The sequence below is a fragment of the Orcinus orca genome, chromosome 8 (genome assembly GCF_937001465.1).
Source record: "Orcinus orca chromosome 8, mOrcOrc1.1, whole genome shotgun sequence".
In the NCBI taxonomy this organism is placed as follows: domain Eukaryota; kingdom Metazoa; phylum Chordata; class Mammalia; order Artiodactyla; family Delphinidae; genus Orcinus; species Orcinus orca.
Genome location: NC_064566.1, coordinates 13,974,051 through 13,998,520, shown reverse-complemented (window position 1 = coordinate 13,998,520; position 24,470 = coordinate 13,974,051). Strand labels below are relative to the sequence as shown.

At 47.3% G+C, this 24,470-nt stretch overlaps 2 long non-coding RNA genes across 2 annotated transcripts in view; one reads left to right on the top strand and one right to left on the bottom strand.

The window, feature by feature from the left end:
• The window catches only part of LOC125965162 (uncharacterized), a 101,336-nt gene that overhangs the window by 48,466 nt on the left and 28,400 nt on the right, over positions 1–24,470 (bottom strand). The window lies entirely within an intron of this gene.
• LOC125965161 (uncharacterized) lies at positions 7,395–22,764 on the top strand. Its single transcript, XR_007478742.1, has 2 exons — positions 7,395–8,940; positions 10,091–22,764. It is a non-coding gene; the product is annotated as an uncharacterized LOC125965161 (long non-coding RNA).

The window sequence follows — 24,470 nt, the reverse complement described above, 5'->3', positions numbered from 1 at the left end:
AGTGGAACCAATCCAAATGTACATCAATTGATGAATGGATAAATAGAATGTGGTAGAGCCATACAGTGGAATATTATATGCCAATAAAAAAGAAATGAAGGAGACTTCCCTGGCGGTCCAGTGGTTGGGACTTTGCCTTCCAATACAGGGGGTGAGGGTTTGATCCCTCATCAGGGAGCTAGGACCCCGCATGCCTCTTGGCCAAAAAATCAAAAACATAAAGCAGGCTTCCCTGGTGGCGCAGTGGTTGAGAGTCCACCTGCCAATGCAGGGGACACGGGTTCGTGCCCCGGTCCGGGAGGATCCCACATGCCGCGGAACAGCTGGGCCTGTGCGCCATGGCCGCTGAGCCTGCGCATCCGGAACCTGTGCTCCGCAATGGGAGAGGCCACAAGAGTGAGAGGCCCGCCTATTGCAAAAAAAAAAAAAACAGAAGCAATATTGTAGCAAGTTCAATAAAGACTTTGAAAATGGTCCACATCAAAAAAAAATAAAAGGAATGAAGTACTGATACATGCCTCAACATGAATGAACCTTGAAAACATTATGCTAAGTGCAAGAAGTCAATCATAAAATGCCACATACCAGATAATTCTATTTATATGAAATGTCCAGAATAGACAAATCCATAGAAACCAAAAGAAGATTAGTGATTGCCAGGAGCTACGGGCAGGAAGGAGTAGAGAGTGACTGCTAATGAGTACAAGGTTTCATTGTGGGGGGATGAAAATGTTGTGAGATTAGAGAGCAGTGTTGGCTACACAACTTGGTGAATATACTAAAAACACTGAATGGTATAACTAAAGGGGTGAATTATATCCCAGTAAATCTGTAATTAAAAAAATAGTGGAAGGGGCTTCCCTGGTGGCGCAGGGGTTAAGAATCCGCCTGCCAATGCAGGGGACACAGGTTCAAGCCCTGGTCTGGGAAGACCCCACATGCCGCAGAGCAATTAAGCCTGTGTGCCACAACTACTGAGCCTGCGCCCTAGAGCCTTTGACCCACAACTACTGAAGCCCGCGTGCCACAACTACTGAAGCCCGTGTGCCTAGAGCCCGTGCTCTGCAACAAGAGAAGCCACCGCAGTGAGAAACCCTCTCACCGCAACGAAGCGGCCCCCACTCGCCGCAACTAGAGAAAGCCTGCACACAGCAACAAAGACCCAACGCAGCCAAAAATAAATTTTAAAAATACAATTAATTAATTTTAAAAATAGTGGAAAACTTTGATAAGCAAAACAGCTCAAAAGACTAGAAAAGATACAATTACCCACTAGAATTTAGTATATAATCAAGGTGGCATTTCCAATAAGAGGAAAGATGGATTCTTCTGAAAATGATACTGGAACAACATTCCTTGATGGGTTAACAATGCGGGGAGGGGGCCTGCGGGGAGGACAGCACTTGGAACCTTACCTTGCTCCTTTCAACTAAGTATACCCAGATGTATCCAAGACTTAAATGTAAAAATTAAAACCATAAAAACATGAGAATTAATCAGGAGAATTTTTTAAAATTTCAAAGTGGGAAAGTCAAGACACAAACCGCAAAGGCCTCAAAAGAAAACAAAAGGTATAAATTTGCTTTATAGGGCTTCCCTGGTGGCGCAGTGGTTGAGAGTCCGCCTGACGATGCAGGGGACGCGGGTTTGTGCCCCGGTCCGGGAAGATACCACATGCCGCGGAGCGGCTGGGCCCGTGAGCCATGGCCGCTGAGCCTGCGCGTCCGGAGCCTGTGCTCTGCAACGGGAGAGGCCACAACAGTGAGAGGCCCGCGTACCGCAAAAAAAAAACAAAAAACAAAATTTGCTTTATAAATATTTTAAATTTCAACATGGAAAAAATCAAAAGACATAATAAACTGGACAAAATATTTATAAAAATATAAAACAAATTTCCAATTTCCTTGTTATATAAAAATATTGTATGTATCACTCACTTAAAAAAAAAAGCAAGCCACTAGAAGAATAAACATGAGCAGACCACTGCCAAAAATTAAAATATAAATATAAAAAGATGTCAAATTTCACTCTTCATTAAAGAAATGTACATTAAAACAATGACTAGATACCACTGTCATCTATCAGGTTAGCCAAGATGAAGAAGTTTGCTAAAATACTGCCTATTCAAAGGTGTGAAAAAATTGGCACAGTTGAAAAACTTATGTCCACACAAAAACCTGCACATGGATGTTTATAGCAGCTTTATTCAAACCTGCCAGATCTTGGAAGCAACCAAGATGTCCTTCACTAGGTGATGGCTATACAAAATGTGGTACCTGCATACAGTGGACAGTTATTTAGCGATTAAAAAAAAAAAAGAGCTATCAATCCACAAAAAGACATGAAGGGATCTTAAATGTACATGGCTAGGTGAGAGAAGCCACTCTGAAAAGGTTACATATTATATGATTCAAACTATATGACATTCTGGAAAAGGCAAAACTATGGAGACAATAAAAATATCAGTCTTTGCTAGTAGTTTGGGGTGGGAAAGAGTGAGGGATGAATAAGCGGAACAGAGAGGATTTTTAGGGCTGTGAAACTATCGTGTATGACACTATAATTGTGGGTACATGTCATTATACATTTGTCAAAACCCATAGAACGTAGCATGCCAAGAGTGAATCCTAGTGTAAACTAGGAATTTCAGGTAATAATAATGTATCAACATTGGTTCATCTAATTGTAACAAAGTACCACAGTAATATAGCATGTATATAAGAGGGGGAACTATGGGAAGGAGGTATATGAGAACTGTACTTTCTGATCAATTTTTCTGTAAACCTAAAACTGCTCTAAAATAAAAAAGGCAACTAATTTTTTTAATCGCACTGGTACATTAGTGGTAGGTGTGCAAATTGGTACAATCCCTTTAGAGTAAAATTTGACAATACCTTCCAAAAATTTTTAAATGCATGCCCTTTCACACAGACACTGCTTCTCAGACTTGATCTCACAGGTAGGAAGTGACATTTATACAAGGACATACATTAGTTCTGTTTGTAATAGTAAAAGACAGGCAATAACTTTGTGGTAAGCAGAATAATGCCCCCCAAATGTCCACATCATAATCCCCAGAACCTGTGAATATGCATGGCAAAGGGGAATTAAAGTTGCAGATGGAATTAAGATTGCTAAACAGCTGACCTCAAAATAGGGAGATTATCCTGGATTATCCGGGTGGGCTCAATGCAATCATAAGAGTCCTTGAAAGTGAAAGAGGGAAGCATAAAAGGACAGTCAGAATAATGGGACTTGAGAAAAACTCTACCAATGGTTGATGGCTTTGAAGATGAAGGAAGGGGACACAGCCAAGGAATGCAGGTCTAGAAGTGTCTAGACACGTCTGGAAGCTAGAATGGACAAGGAAACAGATTCTCACCTAGAGTCTCCAAAGGGAAGGAAATCCTGCCAACACTTTGATATTAGCCCAGCAAGACTCATTTCAGACTTCTGATGTACAAAACTGTAAGATAATAGATTTGTGCTGTTGTTAAGCCACTAAATTGGTGGTAATAAATAAATAAAACTAACACAGGCTAAATGTCTATCTGTAGAGGACTGGCTGAATAAATGAAGTGTAATACTATGTAGCCTTAAAAAGAATGAGGTAGCCCTATATATACTGATAGTGAATTAGTTTCGAGATACATTGTTTAGGACTTCTCTGGTGGTCCAGTGGTTAAGACTCCTCATTTCCAATGCAGGGGACACGGGTTCAATCCCCGGTCAGGGAAGTTCCACGTAGTAGTGCGGGCAAAAAAAATACATTGCTTAGTTAAAAAAAACAAAAGGCAAAGTTCAAAATCCAGGTAGATCCTTATATGCACATAGACTATCTCTGGAAAGATACACCAGAACCTGATAATATTTATTGCCACCAGGGGAGGAGAAATGGGCAATAAGAGGTTGAAATAAGGGAATTCCCTGGTGGTCCAGTGGCTAGGACTCTGTGCTTCCACTGCAGGGGGCATGGGTTTCATCCCTCGTCAGGGAACTAAGATCCTGCAAGCTGAGCAGCCAAAAAAAAAAAAAAAAGGAAAAGAAAAGAAAAAAAAAAAAAAAGAGGTTTTAATGAGACACTCACTTTTCACCGAATCCTCTTTTGTGATGTTGTAGTTTTTGTTCTCTGGTTGTTTGTTTGTTTAAATCATGTACAAGTATTAGCTTAAGAATAAAGAGGGGAAAATTTTTTAAGAAAAGGGAGAGAACTCTGCTCAGTCATAAATGAGTTTGTAGTGTTTTCATCTTTCTCATGAGCAGTGATTGAATCCCTTCCACAAGTGGCGCACTGTCACCTGCCTTTTCTTGTTTAATCTCCCTAACAACCCTGACAAGTTGGTGTATTATTATCCCTACCCCTAGTTGGGGTGCTGAGGCTCAGAGACCAAATTGCACGGCTGGTAAGTTTGCAGCTGGATTTTAAAGCCTGCTCTTCTGGCTCCAGGGCTGTCTCCTCAAACCACCGCACAGTTGTCGCTGGTTCTAACAGCCGCGGTAGGGGCCAGCTCAGCCCTCGGGTGCTACCACGCAGAGCTGTCAGACAAGGATCTCAGCCGTCTCCGTTGTTTTCTTTCAGGTCCCTTTCCCAGATCTCTGAGTTGAGGAGAAGGTCAGCCTCCAGAGGGGCCCTGCCTACGCTGCTTTCTGGGTTCAGCCCACCTTCTCCTGTTACATCTCTCAGCAAAGTTCCTCTGAGCCTTCTGGGGAGAGGCCGCTGCCCACGGTCACCGTGGCTCTAATTGTTCTCGCTGGTGGGCTCACGTTGCAGTGGGCCCAGTGCAGTCACCTGCTTTCCTCATGTGGCGATGAAACCCTAGAGATGACGGGCCTCCGAGTAGCACTACATCTTGATCAAATAAGGCTGCCCTGAGATTTCTCATTCCTGCGAGCCTGGGGCAGGAGATGAAGGGGGTTTCCCCGTGTCTGTCCACAACTTACAACTCTGGACCAGCAATCTGCCTTCCCGGGCCTCACTTTCTGGTAAAATGGAGATCAGATTCCCGAGCTGCTTGGACAGATGTTGCTGGGCCATTTACCTCTTGGGAGCGCTGTTTAAATACAGCCAAACTGCCTTTCATGTTGAGGATCTCAAAGCATTTTAAAATGAGTAATTCATGAAGTTCAACCTCCAGAAAAAGCAAGAATTATTATCTTCATTTTATAAATAGATCAAAGGTCACACAATCAATGGCAGATGTAGGAAACAGATGTAAGAATTCTGCTTTTGTCCCTGGCTGCAACCACTAAATCCCACTTCTGGTATCACTGACAGACCTTTTTTCTGCTCTCTGACTTCTGTCCAAAGATGTGGAATTGGCCTTTATATGTTTCCACTTAAAGGTTTGAATTCTATGTATGGTTCATATGCCTTTGATATGTCTGGAATTTATAAAAGAAAGGGAGAAGAATGATATTTGATGCTTTTCAGAGATCGTGTTGGGACTGAGCCTTATATAGTGGGTCAAATGCCAATAAAGGGAGGGGAAAAAAACGCTCACCAGATCTTCAGGAAGTTCAGTTTTATTCTCTCTCTGAAAGAACTCTGCTGTTAAAATTAAATAGAGTGTATCTTTAGTCACCAAAATGATTGTTCTGGGGATAATGAAAAGTCACCACTTATTGAGCGCTAACTGTGTGCTAAGCACTGCTCTACTTCCTCGAATACATTGTATCGTGTGATTCTCACAAACAGCTGAGGTTTTCATATTCCTTCATTTTATAGATAATATAACTGGGCTTAGGGATAGAAGATGGGTTAAGGAGAAAGGAAAGAAGAGAAAGAGAAAGCTCAAAGGAAATTAAGCAAAACTGACTGGATATGTATTCTGTGCCAGAGGTGTTATGTTGTGATAGATACAAAGATGGAGACACGAAAAATGAATAAAATAGCTCCAGATTCCTGCTCTCAAGGAGTTTACAGCCTTGTGGGTCACTGAGGATGAGGGATGAAGTGATAAGCATGTAAAAAGACAAATAATGTCAATACACCTCAGTACAGAAACATTTACTATTGAGCCCCGGTATGTGTTCGATACTACATGCCTTGTGGAGGTTGGTCCCTCTTCTCATAGAGCTTATAGTCTAGTGGGAAAGTCAGCCATTAATCAATCACACAGATTTAAAACTGCGCTTGAGTGGAGCAGGAGATACCAGATGGGCTACAGCCTGACAAAGAATTGGTACCCAGAATATATAAAGGCCTCCTACACATAATAAGAGATAATCCAATAGAAGCACTGTCAAATAAACCAAGAGGCAATTTTAAAAAGATGAAAGGCAAATAACCAGTAAACACATGAAAGTATGCTCAGTCTCTCTTGTAAACAGGGAATTGCAAATTAAAACACTGGAATACCATTTCACACCCACCAGCTTGGCAAAAGTTTTAAAGCCTGACATTACCAAGTGTTGTTGAGGAAGCCAAGCACGGGAACTCATATATTGCTATCGAAGTGTAAACTGGTACAACCGCTTTGAAAAACTGTTCAGCCGTGCCCAGTAAAGCTGCCAATTTACACGACCTGAGGCCAGCGATTCCACACCCAAGAATCTTCCTGGGTGGCTAACTTTCACACAAAGGGATGGGTATAAAAAATATTCATTGTAGCATTGTTTCTAATGAAAAAAAAATTGAAAATAAGCTGAATGTTCTCCAGAAGGAGATGGGTAAAGTGTGTTGAACTCATCCAATGGGACCCGAATCAGCAGTGAAAATGTATGATCTAGAACTACATGTGTGGCTACATTTCATAGTCATAATGCTGAGTGAAAAAAACTAGTTACACAATGATATATCCAGTAAATGCCATTTCTTCAAAGTTTACAAACATGCCAAACAATTCTATGAAGTGTTTATAGGCACAAACATATGTAGTAAAAAAATACAAAAGCATAAATGAGAACGATAAACCCCAAATGCAAGAGATCAGGTACCTTAGGGGAGGGACAGAAATGAGTTCAGAGGACTCTACCTAGATCTGTGAAGTTTTATGTCCTTAAAAAAAGATTTGAAGAAACTACAGCAAATGTTAAGCTTTGGCAAGGAGGGGGGGTGCCAGGGAAGGGGTACAGGATAAACAGGTGTTAAGAATATTATTCTCTGTAGGTGTTTTTGTATGCTTTGATCCATCAAAGGAGAATTCAACTGAATTGGGGGTGGGTAGGGGAGGGTCAGGGGAGGAAGTCTGAGGAAATGATGCTTACTTAGGATGAGAGCCAAAAGTTGAGTAGCTGAGAAAGGGCAGAAAGGTACAGACAGAGAGAACAGGCTGTACCAAGCCACTGGCATGGGAAGGTGAACACAGAGGCTGAGAACTGAGACCCCCACTGTGGCCAGAGCCAGGGAGGAAGAGGCTGGAGTTGTGGGTGAAGGTGGGGGGCAGTGTACAGACCAGGCAGGGCCTCAGAGGCCATCCTGAAAGATCAGGCCTTTATGCCAAATACAACTAAAGCAGCAGGGATAGAAAGTTTGGGGGTCCAGAGACACTTCACTCAGCCAGATAGCAGAACAGGGAAGGCAGTCTTGAAGACGTGACTCACATCTTGAGCTTTGGGGAATGAGTAAGAGGAAGCCAGCTGGGGCAGGAGGGGGAGTGGGGAGTAAATTCCCTTGATAGGGCCCAACAGCAGTAAAGGTACGGAAGACCTTGAATCGTGTGGTCCCAGCATGGTGCAACACCCAGGGCTAGCTCTGAAAGGTATCAGATAGAAAATGGCAGAGGAGGGTGTCCATGAAGACAGAGAGGGCTTGGGGTCCCAGGCTGGGCAGCCTTAAGCAGGGAAAGGCATGGCCAGGCATGACTGCAGGTAATCGCTCTGGCGGTGTGTGGAGGATGGATTTGAAGGAGGCGGGAGCGCAGCAGGGAGATCCTTGAAGGGAATATGTTAATAGCCAATGGGAGAGGGCCCCCTAAACCAGGCTGGCTGGAATCAGAATGAAGAAATGGAGAGTGCCTGGAGAGGTGTTTAGAGGGGCGAGGCGTCTAGGATGATGGTCCTGCCATCACTGAGATGGACCAGACGCGGCGAGTTGGAGATGCGTGCACGGCAAGCCAAGTGGAACTGTCCGGCCAGGCCAGCGAAGAGATGGGCACGCCGAGGGCTGCAGATGGAGCCTGGAGTGGGAGGCGCCTCCTGTGGGTGGTTAATAACCAGTCACAGCAAATGAGTTGGTCCAGAAGGAAGGTGGAGGAAGAAACTGAGCGTGTCGCTGGGGACGAGAAGGAATAAGATTGGGGCGGGTGTGGGGAAGAGAGGACAGGAGGGGAAAGACCACGCAGACACTAAGCGGCTGCCAGGAGGTCAGCACCGCGCGGGGCTGGGCGGGCTCGGGGCGCGGGGGCTGCAGGCGGAGCCCCGGCGCGCCCAGCGCCCGCAGGCGCGGGAGAGCCAACCCCGGCCAGGGCCTTCCCGCAGCTCCTCGGGCTGCCTCGGCCGCAGCCGCCGGGGGCAGCAGGGCACTCGCGCGGCCGGGCCACCACGGCCATCCCAGTCACCCCAGGCTCCCGCGTGTCCAGGCCGCGCCTCCCCCCCCGCCCGCGGACCTGGCGACGTCACTGCGGCTCTGACGCGCGCTAATGGAGGCACGGGCGGAGGCGGCGTGGCGCAGGCACCCTCCCGGGAGGTCCCGGTCCTTGCAGCCCGCGGCCGCGTTCTTGGCCCTCCTCCAGGGGAACCTCGATTTTCCAAACTCGGGAAGGCCGGCTGTCCTTCGGCTACTGATTAGGACGCGAGCGCCTGGTAAAAGATTTTAACAATGCCCGGAAAGAAATAGCCGGACCCAGGAAAGACTAATAATAGCCGCCAGCTAGAGTTCTGCTCGTGTGCTCAGCGGTCTTAAGAACAATAATAACGACAACCACAATAGCCACCATTTATTGAGCGCTTACTCTGTGCCAGGCACTGTGTTCAGCGCTTTGCAGGCAACAACCCTCGGAGGTAAGTACCTTTATTATCCCTATTTTGAAGGGAACCGGGGCACAGAGAGGTTAAGTAACTTGCCCCAGGCACACAGCTAGCTGAAGTCAGTGCCAGAATTCCAACCCAGGCTGTCTGATCCCACGTAATCGTCATGTCAACCCACTAAAGTCGGGATCATTTTCTCCATCTTAAAGATGAGGAAATTAAGGCTCATGGAAATTTAAGTACCTTGCCCAAGGTCACCTAGCTGGAAAATGGATGAGGCAGAAAGCGAACCCAGGGCTCCTCTCTGTCCGCAGAACCCGTGGTCTTGGCCAAAGGCGATCCGACAGCCCAGCAGGCTTTGGCCCCGGGTCCCAGAGGCGCAGCCTCTGCGGGTTTTGGGTGGGTTCCCGCGGCCTCCGATCCCGGATGAATTGGATGTTTCCGAGCATCGTCTCTGCTCAGCCCACAGGCGTCAGATAGGGACGCTTCTCCCGAAATCCGGTCGGGGACCGGGCCACGAGGTCCTCTGAAGGGATGGAGCGGGAGCGGGAGCGGGGGCGGAGGCAGCGAGAGGGATCCCGGGTCCCACCTGCAGAACTGCCGGGCGGGCGGCTTGCCCCGCGTAGCCGGCAGAGGGCGCTGCCGCATGCGCCTCGGGTCCCACGGTTACCAGACCCCGGGGTGGGCGGGCCTCGGCCTGCAGGAGCTAGACTCAGAACCCCAAAGCGGGTAGCTGGCACCCCATATGGCCCTTCGCCTTAGCCCTGGGCCTGCTTTTCCTGACCACTCTTCCCCATCTTCTGTGCTCCTACCACCCAACCATCGGCCTTCAATGTTTCCCCTGTCCCTTGCACTGGTCACCTCTTGAGAGGCAAGAACACTGATCCCAACCCATTAAAAGGCCCAGGTGTTTACAAGTCAACTCAGCCTTGTCTCCCCTTCTGATAGACCCTTTGGTGATGCAAAAATTGATAAAAATCATCCATGGAAACAGATGACTTTCTTTCCTTCTCCAAAATAGGAGAGGATTGGTTAAGGAAGGAGCGAAGAGATAAAAGGATCTTTTTTTAATAATAGCTACAGTGTATTAAGCGCTTGTTTTGTGCTGAGTCTTCTCTGTGTCTTGACTCCTTAATCCTCATTACAGCCCTGAGAGGTGTGCATCGTTATTCTCATTTGACAGGTGAGGTCACAAGACTGGTAAGTAGCAATGCTGGGAATCTACCAGGAGTATCTGACTTTAAAGTGATGTTCCCATCACCCATCACGCAGAATGTACAAGGTGATACAGCTGAACAAAAGAGGTAAGATACAAACCATGCAAAAACAAACCGAAATCTATTCTAAGACTGCTCAAAAATACCACATGTGTAGCAAAGGCTTCAATAGCTTTCGGAGACCCAGTCTGAGACTCAATTGTCTAAAATAGGAAAACAAATCCTCAGGTGCAATCAGAGGAGAATAGGAATGAGGCGTTCAGCTTTCCCTTGGAAGAGCATCTGGAGAGGCCCACTCACTTTCTATGTCTGGGCTCTGAGGAAATAAAGGTGGTTCTAGGAAAATCTGAAAAGTATGAGAGGGAAGAAAAAAAAATCCCTTCTGTGGTTTTTACTTTAACCAAGACTCATTTTGCTATTTGTGTTTTATTTTTAAACTAATGTGGCTCTCTCCACCCTTTAAATTGGCACATAAATAGCAAAAACAGAAGGAAGGCCAGCTACAAACTTCAAATGTGGTGGGTTTCTCAGGGAGGAGGTACCTGACTTGAAGTGAAAATGAGGATTAAATGAGGTGCCTTAAACATTTCAAAGACAGACTTTCCACAAGGAATTTAGATCATAAGCCTTTAGAACAGAAGGTTTGTCTGGGTTTAGGCTGGGTATAGTGTTGAGAATTTATGAGTGCCCCCAGAATGTGGAAAACGAATCACATTTTTAGTGTCTGTCTCCATCATCTAGTCCTCTGGGCCACCACTTTGCTTATGGCTTTAAAGGATGGCTTCTGGGGGATTTTCCTGTCCTCTGGATCGCAGTCACACACCCTCCCTCAGACCCCTTACTTTTCCAGAAGTTTGCTCTGGGAATTCTGTCGAGGTGAAGCAATGATTGATGATGTCACTAGGCTTGGTTGAAGAGATTGACTGGCCAGCTCTGGAATCACTAACTGGAGGTTTTCCAAACTGGGAAACCAAAGCAGAAGGAACTTCTTGAGACTTGTCACTTAACAGTTGTGACTCTCTCCCCCTACGTCTTTGAACTACAAGGATTCCCCTCTTACCCAACACCAGAGAGTCCTGAACATTCCAGGCTGCTTCTTGCAAAATTCTTAGACCTCTTTGACCTTTCCTCTCTCTGCTGCTTCCCTCATTCTTTCAGTGCATTCATTCTACAAACATGTATTGAGGGCCCACGATGTGTAGATCCTAGCAGTACAGCAGAGAACCTAACATGAGCTCAGAAGGTTACTTTCTCCCATTCCCACCTAGCTTCTGACCTCCTGGCTCCAACTTCTATGCCTGGAGAGGCCCCATAATAGTAAATGACTTGCTTCTCCAGGTGAGGACTGTTGCTTAGACATATCTGACATTCTGTCAACTTCTGGCAGCTCCCTGAGATCACACTCTGTGACCACAGACGCCACTATGGTGACACCTATTTGGTTGAAGGTTTGGGTCCTGATATAACTTCAGAAGCAGGGCTCAGAAATGCTCCAGCTCCAGCACTAGCCCATGCTCCTTCCTTTTCTAGTAGTCACTCCTTCTGTTTATAAGATCACTATTGACCAAAATAGCTCAGGCCATATTTATGAAGCATCTACTCTGGTGAAAAATCCCATAGTGCCATAATACCCCACTGTCCAAGGGAAAATGTTGGCTTAAACAAACAACAGTGACTATCTGGCAAAAGGATGTGTGGGATAATGCTTATGAGTCTTTTCGGTCATTTTTCTATTGAATCTTGGGACTGAGTGATTCATAATAATGAGGGCAAGGAAGAACACTAGGCCTGTTTTAGCTTTCAGGATTATTCAAATGGAATAGATTTCCACCATCAACACCCTAGCAAAGACAGAATGCATAAGGTAAATTGCCGGTTTTTGTCTTTTTGGAAAATCCATTAATACTGAATGTTCTTGGTTTTAAACCATTCCCCCACTCCCCCCCCCAAAAAAAAAAAATGAGAGAGAGGACTGAACTGTAGGATTCAGATTACATCCTTGGAAATCCCTTTAGAAAGTAGATTCTAAATCAGTACTCATTCTTCTTGAACATCCCACCCCCAAGACTGGCCCACCCCTCCTAGATACAGTATTATTTTCTCTCCCCTTGAGGAAGGAGTGGCTCAGAGACCAGAAGACTGAGGGAGAGTAAGGAAGACTTTTCCATTACCTGAGTTGCAGAGCTGTTTGGGTCTAGAGAACCTGTATATGTGTGCTGTGTCTGCACGGAGTTCATGACTGTGCATCCTCTGGCTAATGTCCAAAGTCTTCATAACATGGGGACTGAGATGTACCAAAAGAAGGCCTATCTGTGAAGGAGGACATGTGTCCACCCACCAAGAAGTTTTTGATGGTCAGTGTCTGCGTGTTCAGCTGCTGGATGAAGAGATTTGGAAACCACTAAACATTCCTACTGGGATCTTTCCAAGTCCTTTTGGGAATCGGCAACAGCGCTTATCCGGGGAAATTAGTTTTGCACTTTCACAGAGTGAGAAATTCCTCGGGGGCATTCTTGTTCTTGGGAAGAGGAATCAAACCCTGCTCACTCCTTCAGGGCCCTGGCTCTTAGTAAAGCACAGCGAATCCCAGTTCGGTTGGTCCAGCCTGGGGCCTTGGGGTGGGAGCAGATGCAACAGCGGAGTACAGCGAATTTCACCTGTGGCTAAGTCCCTACCCCCACGACTGCCGCAAGCGTGAGATTTCAGTGGATCGTGTTACCAGCGTGTAAACACCTTGAGTGGCCGCCAACGCTCCCAAGCGACCACAGAAGATCTCAAACCTTTCCTATCTTCCTAGAAACCCTGGCGGCCCGGCCGGCTGCTTGCTGTCTGATGCAACAGTTTGCAACGCTGTTCTGGGAGCCGAGCCGGCCGCGGGGCGCTGGGCGTCCTGCCGATGCGCCTGCGCGGGCTGCGGCCCGTCCTGCCGGGAGGGGGAGAAGCTTTTCACCAGATGTGCTGGGGGCGGGGCGGGCAGGGAGACCTTTGGCAGCTCGCGCCGGCGATCTGAGCTTAATTAAACTTCTCCCGAGGCAATGGCTGACTGACCCAGTGATCCAAAAAAATCAGAGAGGCCCGAATCGCCCTAAACGCGACAGGAGAGCGAAGTTGGGGAGTTGGCTTTCGGTTTCCAGAGCTCGGCCTCTCTTCCCCGAGCCCCCCAAGTCCGCAATGCTTTCGGGGTTCCAAAGCTCACTAGGGCGTCAGGTCTCGCTTGCCTGGGCCCTTCTACTGAATTCTCAAAGAGGGAAGAAGAGTGGTTACAGAGGAGAAAAGAGGCAAAGTTTTGATAGCATCTAGATCAGTATCTTTCCTCCTTCATTTCTCCACCCATGTGCCTTAGAAGGTTTTATAAGCAAAAAGGAACATGGCATCACGGATTTTTTTCCAAATTTTTGAGCCATTTAGGTATTGCCTGCATGATTTTCTTCCATACTCACATTCCTCCTATATTATATATTTTAAGTTGACTTTTATTTTATTAACTTTCCTTATTTTTAAAATTAACTTTAAATCGATTCCCTTTTTCTACATAGCCTTGCCTGAAGCAACAACATTAGTGAAACCACAGCTCTGATGTGCTAGTCATATATTTTAATACACTTGAAAATAAACTCATAACTAGTCAAATTAAAAAAGTATGTGTTAGCTAAAATGTGTCTTGTCTACTACATTTGAAGAAAAACTCCAGAGGTAATAACAATAGCTAACATATCATGAGTGGTTGCCAATGTCCCAGGCACTGTTCTAAGATTCAAGTCCTTAGGACACCTTAGAAGGTGGGTGTTGTTTACATTTTACAGAGGAGAAAAGTGAGCCACAGAGAGGTTAGGGAACTTGCTTAAGGTCACAGAGCCAGGATGCAAACTCTACTAGCCTCACTCTAGACCTATACTGCTGGCCTAAAAAGAGGCTAAGTTACTGCCGAGATCCCCCAGGTGGTTAGCACACTCCAGATTTGAACCCAAGTCTGACTGACTGCAGAACTGAGCTTTTAACTAACGTGTGGGACTCTTTTGCCTATATTCTCAAATCTCACCTCACACAGCCTTCTCTCTGTCCGCTTCCTTTGGAATCCAAAATGCGCTTCCAGGTCTTTCTCTCCTTATTCCCCCGCCCCCTGGGTGGGACAAAGTTTCTCTTTTCTAGTGTTTTCTTCTCTTCTCTGAATTAAAGTAACCCATAAATCTCTAATTTCCCTGGGAATCCCTACTTTGAAGGTCCTGTCTTCTCTCCTCCACTGACCATGGAACTGCTTAGAAATTCCACCTATCGGCATTGAAACTACATTTCCCAGACTGCCTTGCTTGCCTGGAAAGAGAACAAAAATCCTGTGTCAAACCATGTGGCTCCTGTTTGGGGGTCGGAAAATCTGGTCACTAGCTAGGACAAAGATTGGTATGCCCGTAGACTAATCCATCTGGCCCCAGGCAGACATGAATTTCCCAGGCCTCAATGACTGGGGGTAGGGGTGAGTTATTTCAGCAAACAAAACCCTCAATTAGGGGTTTAAATGAAGACTTGGCATAAGACTTCTAAAAGATGGCTGACCCCTGCCCCGTAAATATATTTTTTTTTCTGCAGCAGCCCTTGCCGCCACTCCTTCCCTCTCTTCCCTTCCTTTTCCTTCCCCTTCTTCCAGACTCTTCTCTTAATTGTACCATCCTGCCACTCCCTTGTCCCCATCCCCACCCCCAAGCCGACACCCACTCTTTAACTGTTTAGTATAAAATCCAGCCCACCAGACTGAGGTTTTCTTCGACCCAAATGTTATTTTCAGAAGGAGCCATTGAGGTTGGGGTGTAATTGCAGCGTTGGGCCTCTGCAAGCCAAGCTGAAAATAATCAGCGAGGCAGATGGGGTGGGAAGAGTGTGCGGTGGCCACTTCCACCAAAGAGCAAGAGAAACCCAGTGGGGTGAGTCAGAGAGAGGCGAGTGCCAGGCTGGGCCTCCTGGGCTTACAGCCGGGAGTTGAGTTAAGGAGAAACTGCCCAAGGTGTTGGGCCTTTGACTGAGACCAATCCAAGGTGGTTCCTGGCTGCACATCACAAGTCCATATTTCTTGTGACAGCTACTAAGCTTCTCTTGCTCTTCCTCAGTTGGGCCATAGAAGCCAGTACTCCAAATGGGTGCTTGGCCATCCAGTTGGCTCACCCATCTCTAGAGCAGGGTTTCTCAACTTGGGCACTACTGGCATGTCGGCTTGGATACTCCTTTTGTTGTGGGGAGCTATCTTGTGCGTTGTGTAGGATGTTTAGCAACATCCCTGGCCTCTACCCACTGGACGCAGTAGCACACACACACACACTTACACAAGTCAGGACTACCCGAAATGCCTCCAGACACGCCAAATGTCTTTGTCTGAGAGAATCACCCCTGGTTGAAAACCACTGGTCTAGAGTGATCCAGGCCTATTAAAGGGTCATGTCACCTGTCCCCACGGTGGCCTCATTGCTTTGCATTACATCTGAATGAGCCCTGATAGAAACTACTGGCCAATTCCTAGTTCCATTGACAACTGTTGAATACCTCAAACCCAGCACAAGTGCCCAGGCACTGGACAAGGTGTTGAGGATGAAGCCACAAGCAAGACAGATGTGGTCCCTCATGGAAGTGACTGAGTGATTAAACAAGCCTGAGTTAGAGGCTTGTAGAGAAAAGCCCTGGGGTACTACAGGAAAATCGAAGAGGGCTTCTCACCTAAGTTGGAGGAGGTTGTCAAGAAAGGCTCTTAGAGGAAATGAGGAATTAGCCAGCTGGAGATTTGAGGGTGAGGCAGTGTTCCATGGAGTAGGCACAGAGTGTTCAGAAGCGCTGAGTTAAGAGAGAACGTCATACATTCAAGGGACCCAGAGAAGTCTGTCATGGACCAGGCTGAGGACAGTGGGTAGTTGTTTTCTCCTCTCACCCCCAAAACTTGCTTTCCTTGTACTCCTTCTCCAGATTTCTAGCACAAGCAAATAAACTTAGGATCATATTTAACTCCCCCCTCTTCCTTGGTGTTGCTCAACTCCCCTCAGTCACCCGGTTACCAAGTTCTGTCAGTTCTGCCACCAAAATCTCTCTGCAGACTATCTCCTTGTCTCCTTTCCCACCACCACAGCCCTGATGCAGGCTCTCTTCATTACTCAGCCGAATTTGTGAAATAGCTTCCTAACGAGTCATCCTCCAGTCTCTACCTCAGAGAAAGACTCACATCTGCCCATGTCTCTGCTGGCTTAGAAACCCTGCATGGCTTCCAGAGGCTTGTCAGACGGGCTTCTGCCTCCCCCACCCCCACCCCCACCCCCGGCTCTCAGGTGCCCTTTGTTAACTGCTTCCAAGATCACTCCCGCCCTCCCACTCCCTAGCCACACCAGACCACTAGCCACACCCTGTAGGCCTTCACGCCTCTGTGATTTTGCTGTTCTCTTTATCTGAAAGGCTCTTTCCCAACCAAAATCATTTGGGGGAATTCCCACATATCCTTTAAGACCCAGACAAAATGAACTCATGATATCCTTTATCCCTTCTTAGAAGCCTTCTCTAAATTCTTCCCTCTGTTTTCACTGGGATTTATATATTGCTGCTAGTTTACCATTTGTTATGTTGACCCATAGTGACGTATTTAAATCTGTCCCTCTCCTAGAGTAAGAGGGCCTCAAAGGCAGGCAATGCAGTGGACCCTGCTGGTTGATTACCCAAGACCCATTCACCCCACTTCCAGCTTCCTAAGGAGTATACAAGGCACAGTGTATTATTTAGCAGACAAGCTAAGTTGCCGTAACAAACAGACCCAGAGTACAGAGGCTGAAGCAAGCCCATATGCCTCAAGGGAAGCTGACCCCTTGCCCAGCTCCAGGGGTGGGCCCACCACCCTTCTCAAGAATTGGTTCGGGAACCTGGGCCTGAACTAATCAGTGTGTGGTAGAGACTTCTCTGGTTCCCTAATATCCGCTCTCCCCTTCTTTAGTAACATTACTCCCAGTTTGGGGCCAAGCGGATAGCTGCCTGGTAAGGACTGCATTTCCCAGCCTCCCTTGCAGCTTGATGTAGCCACAAGTCTAAGTTCTCACCAAAGGACTGTGAGCAGACACGATTGTACCACTTCTAAGCTATGCCTTCGCAAAGAATGTGCATGTGCTCCCTTGTCCTTCCCCTGCCCTTCCTCCCCTTTCTGAGAGGTAATAGAAATTGGAACAGTCTCCCTGGACCTAGAGAGGGAAGGCACATTTGGAGGATGGTGGAGCCCACCTATCAGTCTTGGATGGCTTTTTTTCCTAACTCTTCTATGATATGAAAGAGACATAAACTTCTGTTTTGCTTACACTTCTGTTTGGAGTCTTTTAGGCCTGTGACCTAAGGGCCAGTGAGATACAAGGAAAGGTTTAATAGGGGTTTCAGGGAAAGATCTCTCTTGTTTTTATGAGGGAACATCGTGGAGCAACCTTCTCTCTTTCTCTTCCTCTGCACATTGCTGGGCCTGGAACTATCGCAGTGCTCTTGCTACCAGCCTAATACATGGGCTACAAACAAGGAGGGCAGAGCTGAGAGAACTGCAGGGAAATGGAGTCAGAGTTTCTGGACTAAACAACTCTGAGGTCCACTGTCTTGTCTGCTTGGGTCGTCATAACAAAACACTACAGACTGGTGGGCTTAAACAATAGAAATTTACTTTCTCATCATTCTAGAGGGCTAAAAGTCCAGGGTTGGTTTCTGGTGAGGCCTCTGTTCATGGCTTGCAGACAGCCACCTTGTCATTGTGTCCTCACATGGCCTTCTTCCTGTGTGCTTGCAGAGAGAGAGAGCAGTCTGTTGTCTCTTCCTCTTCTTATAAAGACACCAGTCCTATTGGATTAGGGTTCCATCCTATGACCTCTTTTAACCTTAATTATCCCTGTCCCCAGATATAGTCCCATTGAGGTTAAGGCTTCGACATATGAGTTTGGGAGGAGGTCACAATCAGTCCATGACACCCACTCTACCTCTGGGCTTCCAGTTTTGTGAGCCAATAAATGTCCTTTTGTTGAAACCAGCTCACATTACTTTTCTGCCACTTCTAACCTTACGTTGTTTCACTCCTCTTGGGCCTAGCACAGAAGAGGTCTATAAATATTGGTGGAATAAATGCCCAGTCACTATTTTTCTTCTCTTAACCTGAAATGACAACATCACAGATAAACTATAAACATTTGTCTTTCTCTCTGCCGCAGCCTAAACACCTAAAGCAGTAGCATGGACCTCATCTCTAGAAAATTCTTCACAGACCCAGCTATAAAATCAGAAAGTTGAATTAAACACACTCTAGCCTACCTTCCAGCAGAAACATCCCAAGTCCCCTCCAGCTCTGATGTCCCATGGCTCTGCCCGAGGCTCTCTGTGTCATTCTGTGTCCACACTGAGGACCTTTCTAGCACTAACAATGTACAGTCTACCAAGAGGGCCCTCTGGGCTCCTGCCCCCACCCTCTTACGGTCTAGGGTTCTGTTTGATGCCTTCTCGAGCTCTGGAGTCCCAAGATTCTGTAACACTACGCTGAACACAAGGAAGTTTTTGAGTGGCTACTAGACCTCTTGCCCCACAGCACAGAAGAGAAAGCCCAGAGGAGGGCCTGGACTGTCACAGCCTTGTCCTTCCAGAAGAAATCAGAGGCTGACTCTGCTGAGAAGCAGGCAGGTAGGGGCCTCACAGTGCTCAGACATACGTACAGTAGATCCTGCAGCAAGGACACTCGAGTTCCTTGTGCCCATCGCTCAGCCATCCAGACTGCCATCAGTGGTGCCCAAAACAGGGCACGTGCCAGTTCCAGGCAACACACTTTCTTCTTTCAGCCATGAGAACTCCACTCGTACAGACCGGGGAAAGGGCAGCCTCATTACTCAGCCAACTGGAATGTGGGAAAATTAGACCTCCGGGAAAATGACCAGTGAATGGACCCTGGTCAGCCAGGACCTTGAAGGTCCAGAGGTGCTTCAGCAGCAACTCCAATCCTTTCTTCCCACGCCTTTTGAAGTTACCATCTATAGGACACTCACCATGTGCTGAGCACATATATTAGCTCATTTTCTCTTCACAAGGGCTCTGTAGGATGCATCATTGCTAGCCCCATTTTATAGATAAGTGAATTAAGGCTTAGAGAGGTGAAATGGCTTGCTTGGAGTGACAGAGCGGGATTTGACCTCAGGTTCTTAACCAGATGCTTGCTGGGAGACCTTTGTAATTTGACGGCATCTTCTCTGGTTTTATAACTTAGGCGGGCCTGGGGGAAAGGCATGGTGAGACCCCAGACCTGTGAGGTCAGTGCCAATGGGGAAGAAGTTAAGACCAGAGAGAAACACAGTCACTGGAGTGAAGGAGAAGACTGGCAAAGACCAGCAGGCAGTCAGAGTCAAGTACAAAGAGTGTGGCCAGCTCCGTCAGTTAGGGTCTACTGGACCCAACCAGGGTGGTCAGGATCTCCCTGGGCAGAGCGGTGATGTCTTAGTCTGTTCGAGCCGCTATCACAAAATACCGTAAACTGGGTGGCTAATAAAAAACAGGAGTTTATTTCTTTCCGTTCTGGAAGCCGGACATCCCAGATCAGGGTGCCAGCATGGTCGGATTCAGGTGAGAGCCCTCTTCCAGAAGGGGCCAGGGAGCTCTGTGGGGTCTCTTCTAAGAACGCTAATCCCATTCATGAGGCTCCATCCTCATGAGCAACTCCCAAAAGCCCCACTCCTAAAACCATCACAGCGGGCATAGGATTTCGACATATGAACTTGGAGGAGACACAAACATTCAGACCATAGCAGACAGGAAACTCCCAAGCATGAGGGTGGGCAGAAGCTCTATCCTACAGCCAGGCCTCTAGGGTGCCCCTTGGGTGCCAGTTAAGGTGACCATGAACAGAATGGAGTGGCCTCCAGCAGGACCTCACGGACCCCAGACCAAGAGCCCTGGCAACTGGCAGGTCTGAGTCTACAGGATGTCTTCCTGCCCAGCGAGATCCATTCTGCCCCTCATGTTCTCCCAGCCTCAATACGATCTCAGCTGGGCCACTTCCTCCCCGTGTGGCCAAGTCACCTAATCCCTCTGGACCTCAGTGCCCTCCTCCATATTTTGCGGGAAATAGAGTACCCTCTCTTGGGTTGTCATGACAACGAAATAACGCCTAGTGCCATGCCTGGCACAGAGCCAGTGGTCAGTGACTGGGAGTAGCAGTCATAACTGTTGTTAATAATAATAATAACCTGGGCAGCAATAGAGGAATTGGTGACCTGTCTGTGAGGGTCTTCAGAGAGCAGGGGCAGAAGAGATAAGGTGGGGCCCTGTTTGGAGCAGTCAAGCCGGAAAGCAGCAGCATCTGGGGTTCTGCATCCAGGGGCCACCTGCTGGTCTCCCCCCTTGGAGGACTGGCACCCATTTCCCTGACACCTCAGACTCAGTCACAATTCTTCCTCCAGCTGGTCCTCGGACACTCCAGCTGCCACGGTCCTAGCAGGGGAATATTCAATGCCTGAGAAGGGGATGGAGGTTTTGTCCCTCCCCTGCCGCTTCCAGGTAAAGGCCGGATGCCAACAAAGGGCTGGGGGGTGGGAGAGGCGGAGGACGATGCAAGCATCAGGTGCCTCCACTGGGTGTTTGCTATATGCCAGGCTCTGTGTGAAACACATAGACACTTCCTGTGTCCTCTCGGGTTTAATCCTCCAGCCACTAGAAGAGGAGGTATGTGTCTGTTGTCATCATCATCATCAACAGAAACATCCCCATTTGATAAAGGCATTGAGCCTCAGAGAGGTTAAGGAACTGCCAAGATCCCATAGCCAGAATTCAGCAGAGCCAACATTTCGACCAACTCCACCTGATAGAAGACTTCAGCCTCCCAAGGAGGAGTTAATGTGTCTCTCTTGGCCCATGGCTCTGGCATCAAGAGGGCACTGGTCCTGGCATTTGAGTCAAGGAAGTAGGCGGCCCACTGGGAAATGGATCGCTCACAGAGCTCATCCATGACTCAGCCTGGGCCTCCAGGCCTGTTGCACCTTCGTGATGTTTGCCAGATGTTGCAGGCTTGAAAATGGTGGTCCACCAGGAGGTGGCTACTGCTGCCTGGCGGGGGGTGACCCCATACACACAGACGCGTGTGGACACACCGGCCTGACCCCCACCTTGGCCCAGGAGAGGACAGTGAAGGGATGTTCGTTTGGCAGGTGAGTGGGAAAGGCTGGGTGGCTCCACTCTCATCCCCCTCCCAGTTCTGGGGAGATGCTCTGATGTTTTCCTGCAGAGCTGGCTATGGGCCTGGAGGCTTTTACTCTCCGTAAAGTCAAGAAGAAAGGACACTGGGAAACTCCTTCTCCAAAATCCGTTCAGACTCGACCAGCCTCTCTGAGCCTCCGAGCCAGACGGTGGCTGATGCCCTTGTGGACTCACACTGAGTAAGGACAGGCTGCCTCAGAAACCTCATCTCCAGATCCCACCACCTCCTGGAAATCAACCTCCCAATGACCCCAAGCCTTGCTCCAGGCTCTGAGTCATGCAGAATGGCTCCCTCCTAACAGCCCCATGCCGTAGCCTGGTGTGGCTGCAGGAGCATGAGCCTTGGGGTCATCTGAGTCTCAGTCCAGACTGATAGGAGCTGTGAGAGCTGGGGCAAGTGACCCAACACTTCTGAGCCTCAGTTTCCTCTTCTATAACATGGAGGTAATAACTATACCCACAGAAGGTCTAGTAAATGGGAGTGCCCCTGCCTCTTCCCTTTATTCCTCCTCCTCCTGGACCTCCTTACCTCCACTGACCACATAAGCACCTAGCTGCAGGCCCTCATTTCCCAGCATCCTCCCAGCCTCTGAGCTTCTCAGGAGACAGCGGTTTTGCCACCCTTTGCTTGTGGCCTGCTGTGGGCCAGCTCCCCCTGAGAGGAAAGGCCTCAGAGCTGGGCGACTGGGGCCGCACCCTCTTTGTAAACACTAGCTGGGCACCAACTGACCTCAGGAGGGAAGTGCTCGGCTGGGACCCTCCTCCTTCGGCCCTGCCTGCCACTGTATGTTCCAGGGGAAGCGCCAGGCCAATCTGGCACCCTTGTACCCAGGCCGCCTCTGTCCTGGAAATAGGCATTTGGAGCCAAACCCTTGGTTGAAGGTGGAAGGAAGTTAACAGGCCTGAGTGCTTCCCTCCTGCCCTCCCTCAGCCCCACCCTGGCCGTCCCAGACAGAGCAAGTTGTCTCTAATTTAAGTGTTTTTAATGATCATGACAGACATACATAAAGAGGACTTTACTGTTCCTTTTTGTTTCTTAAAAATAAAGACAGAATGAAGTATAACAAAATATTAATCATTTTAACTCTGGGCAGTGAGGATGTGCGTGTGTTATTGCTCTTTGTAACATTCTTTTCTGGATTGTTTAAATTTCTCTAAATAAATAAGATTCATACAGGTTTATTGGAAAAAAATTCAAAAATGCCAAACAGTGTAAAGAGAAAAATAAGAATCACCAAAATCTCTACTTTGGAATCAGACCATTATATATTGGCTTATCTTCTCCTGGTCTTTTTTCTAGCATGTATTTGTATCTTTTTTTTTTAACTGAGATATAATTGGCACATAACATTGTATTCATTTAGGTTCACTTTATTCTTTTTACAAAAAAAAAAAACTCTAGAATTATACTGTTTAATAACGTTTTTCCCTCAACACTATATTTTGAACAGTTTCCCATGCCCTTGAATATTAATATTTACTTAATATTAGTACACTTCTTTTCAGTCTTTTTTCCATGTAATCATGAATAAGGTATATTTTTTAGGATTTGGACCCATATGGATCATACATTGGGTCATTTATACCTTTTATTATTTTTCCTTATCCTAAAAGTACTACTTCTGTTGTAGATCGGTACAAAATACAGATAAGCAAACAAAAGTACATGTGAAATGCTTGTAGCTTCACCATCCTGAAATAACCTCTGCTGACATTTTAGTTTTTAACCTTCCTGTCCACTTTTCTACGTACATATGTAAATATATGTAAACACACATTTGAAAATAAAATTGGAATCATACAATTCATATTATTTTGAACCTGCATATTTTGTTTACTTAACAACATACCTTATATTGATTGTAATTGTTTCAGCTACAAATGACAGAAAACCCAAATTTACAGTGGCTTAAACATGTTCATTTCTCTCTCTAGTAAATGACATCCAAGGGGAAGAAGCCCAGGCTGGTACAGAAGCTCTGTGACCATTAGGGACCTAGGTAGGCTTCTTCTAACTGGGGGTCCCCATCCTCAACAGGTGTCCCCCCACTCGGGACCCAAGACGGCTGCACCGGGAGGAAGAAGCAAAGAAGGAGTTGCCTCTCCTCAGAGGACACTCCCTGGAATTCACATGCATCACTTCTGCTTATACCCCACCCACCAGAACTCAGCCCCACGGCCCCTGGGAAATAGGATCTTTTCTAAGTAGGGGTTCTATGACTACAGCAGAAGGGGAGAGTGGGTGCTGGGGGAGCACTGGCCTCTCTGCCACATTTCACAAACATCTTTCCAGTGCATATAGCTTTGTATTCTGTATTTTTCTCTTATGTTTTTGGTGAACACTTTACCACATCATTAAATATTCTTCAAAATTCTTCATTTTTAATGGCTGCTTAATAGTCCCTAATATGCGTATAGCATTGCTTATAGATCCAGTGCCTTGTTACTTGATACTTGGGTGTTTGGCTCTGATAAATAAGCCTCTTCTACGGTTAAAACTTGTCGGAGGAAGAGCTCCCAAGCTTTCCTCTGTACCCTGTGGGTACCCACCCAAGACATTTGGCTGGGGCGTTAGGGTAGTATCTGCCTTAAAAGCTGACTTATGGGCCTGAGTTTGTTTCTACCCCCAAAAATGGAGCTTTTTGGCAACAGCTGTATCCCGCTGTTCCCACTGCAAGGGAAGTCACCGGAGTGGGCAGAGCCAAGTGGGCAGCTCTGCTCAGGGTGGGGGTGCGGGCATGGGGGATGGGTGGGAGTAGGGAGTGAGTAGGACGAAACCAGTGGACTCTCAGAGCCAAGGGAGGACCTGGCCCTGACGAGGCTTGGGGGGTCTCAATGGGGCCTGTTTCATTTTTCATTCAAGTCCAACAAATGCTTTCCGAGCCTCTACTCAGGGCCGTGCCCTGCGCAGGCCCTGGGGATGTCTCAGAGAACACGACGTCCCTGCTCTCCAGGAACTTAGTCTACTTTAAATTCTCCAGTGTTAGAGTTCAACATGGAGAGTTGCCTAAAACACAGAATCCTAGGGCCCACACCCAAAAATCTGATGCAATAGATGTTGGTGGGCCTAGAATCTGCATTTCTTTCAGTCTCCCCAGTTGACCCTGATGAGGGTGACCAGGAACCATTTTG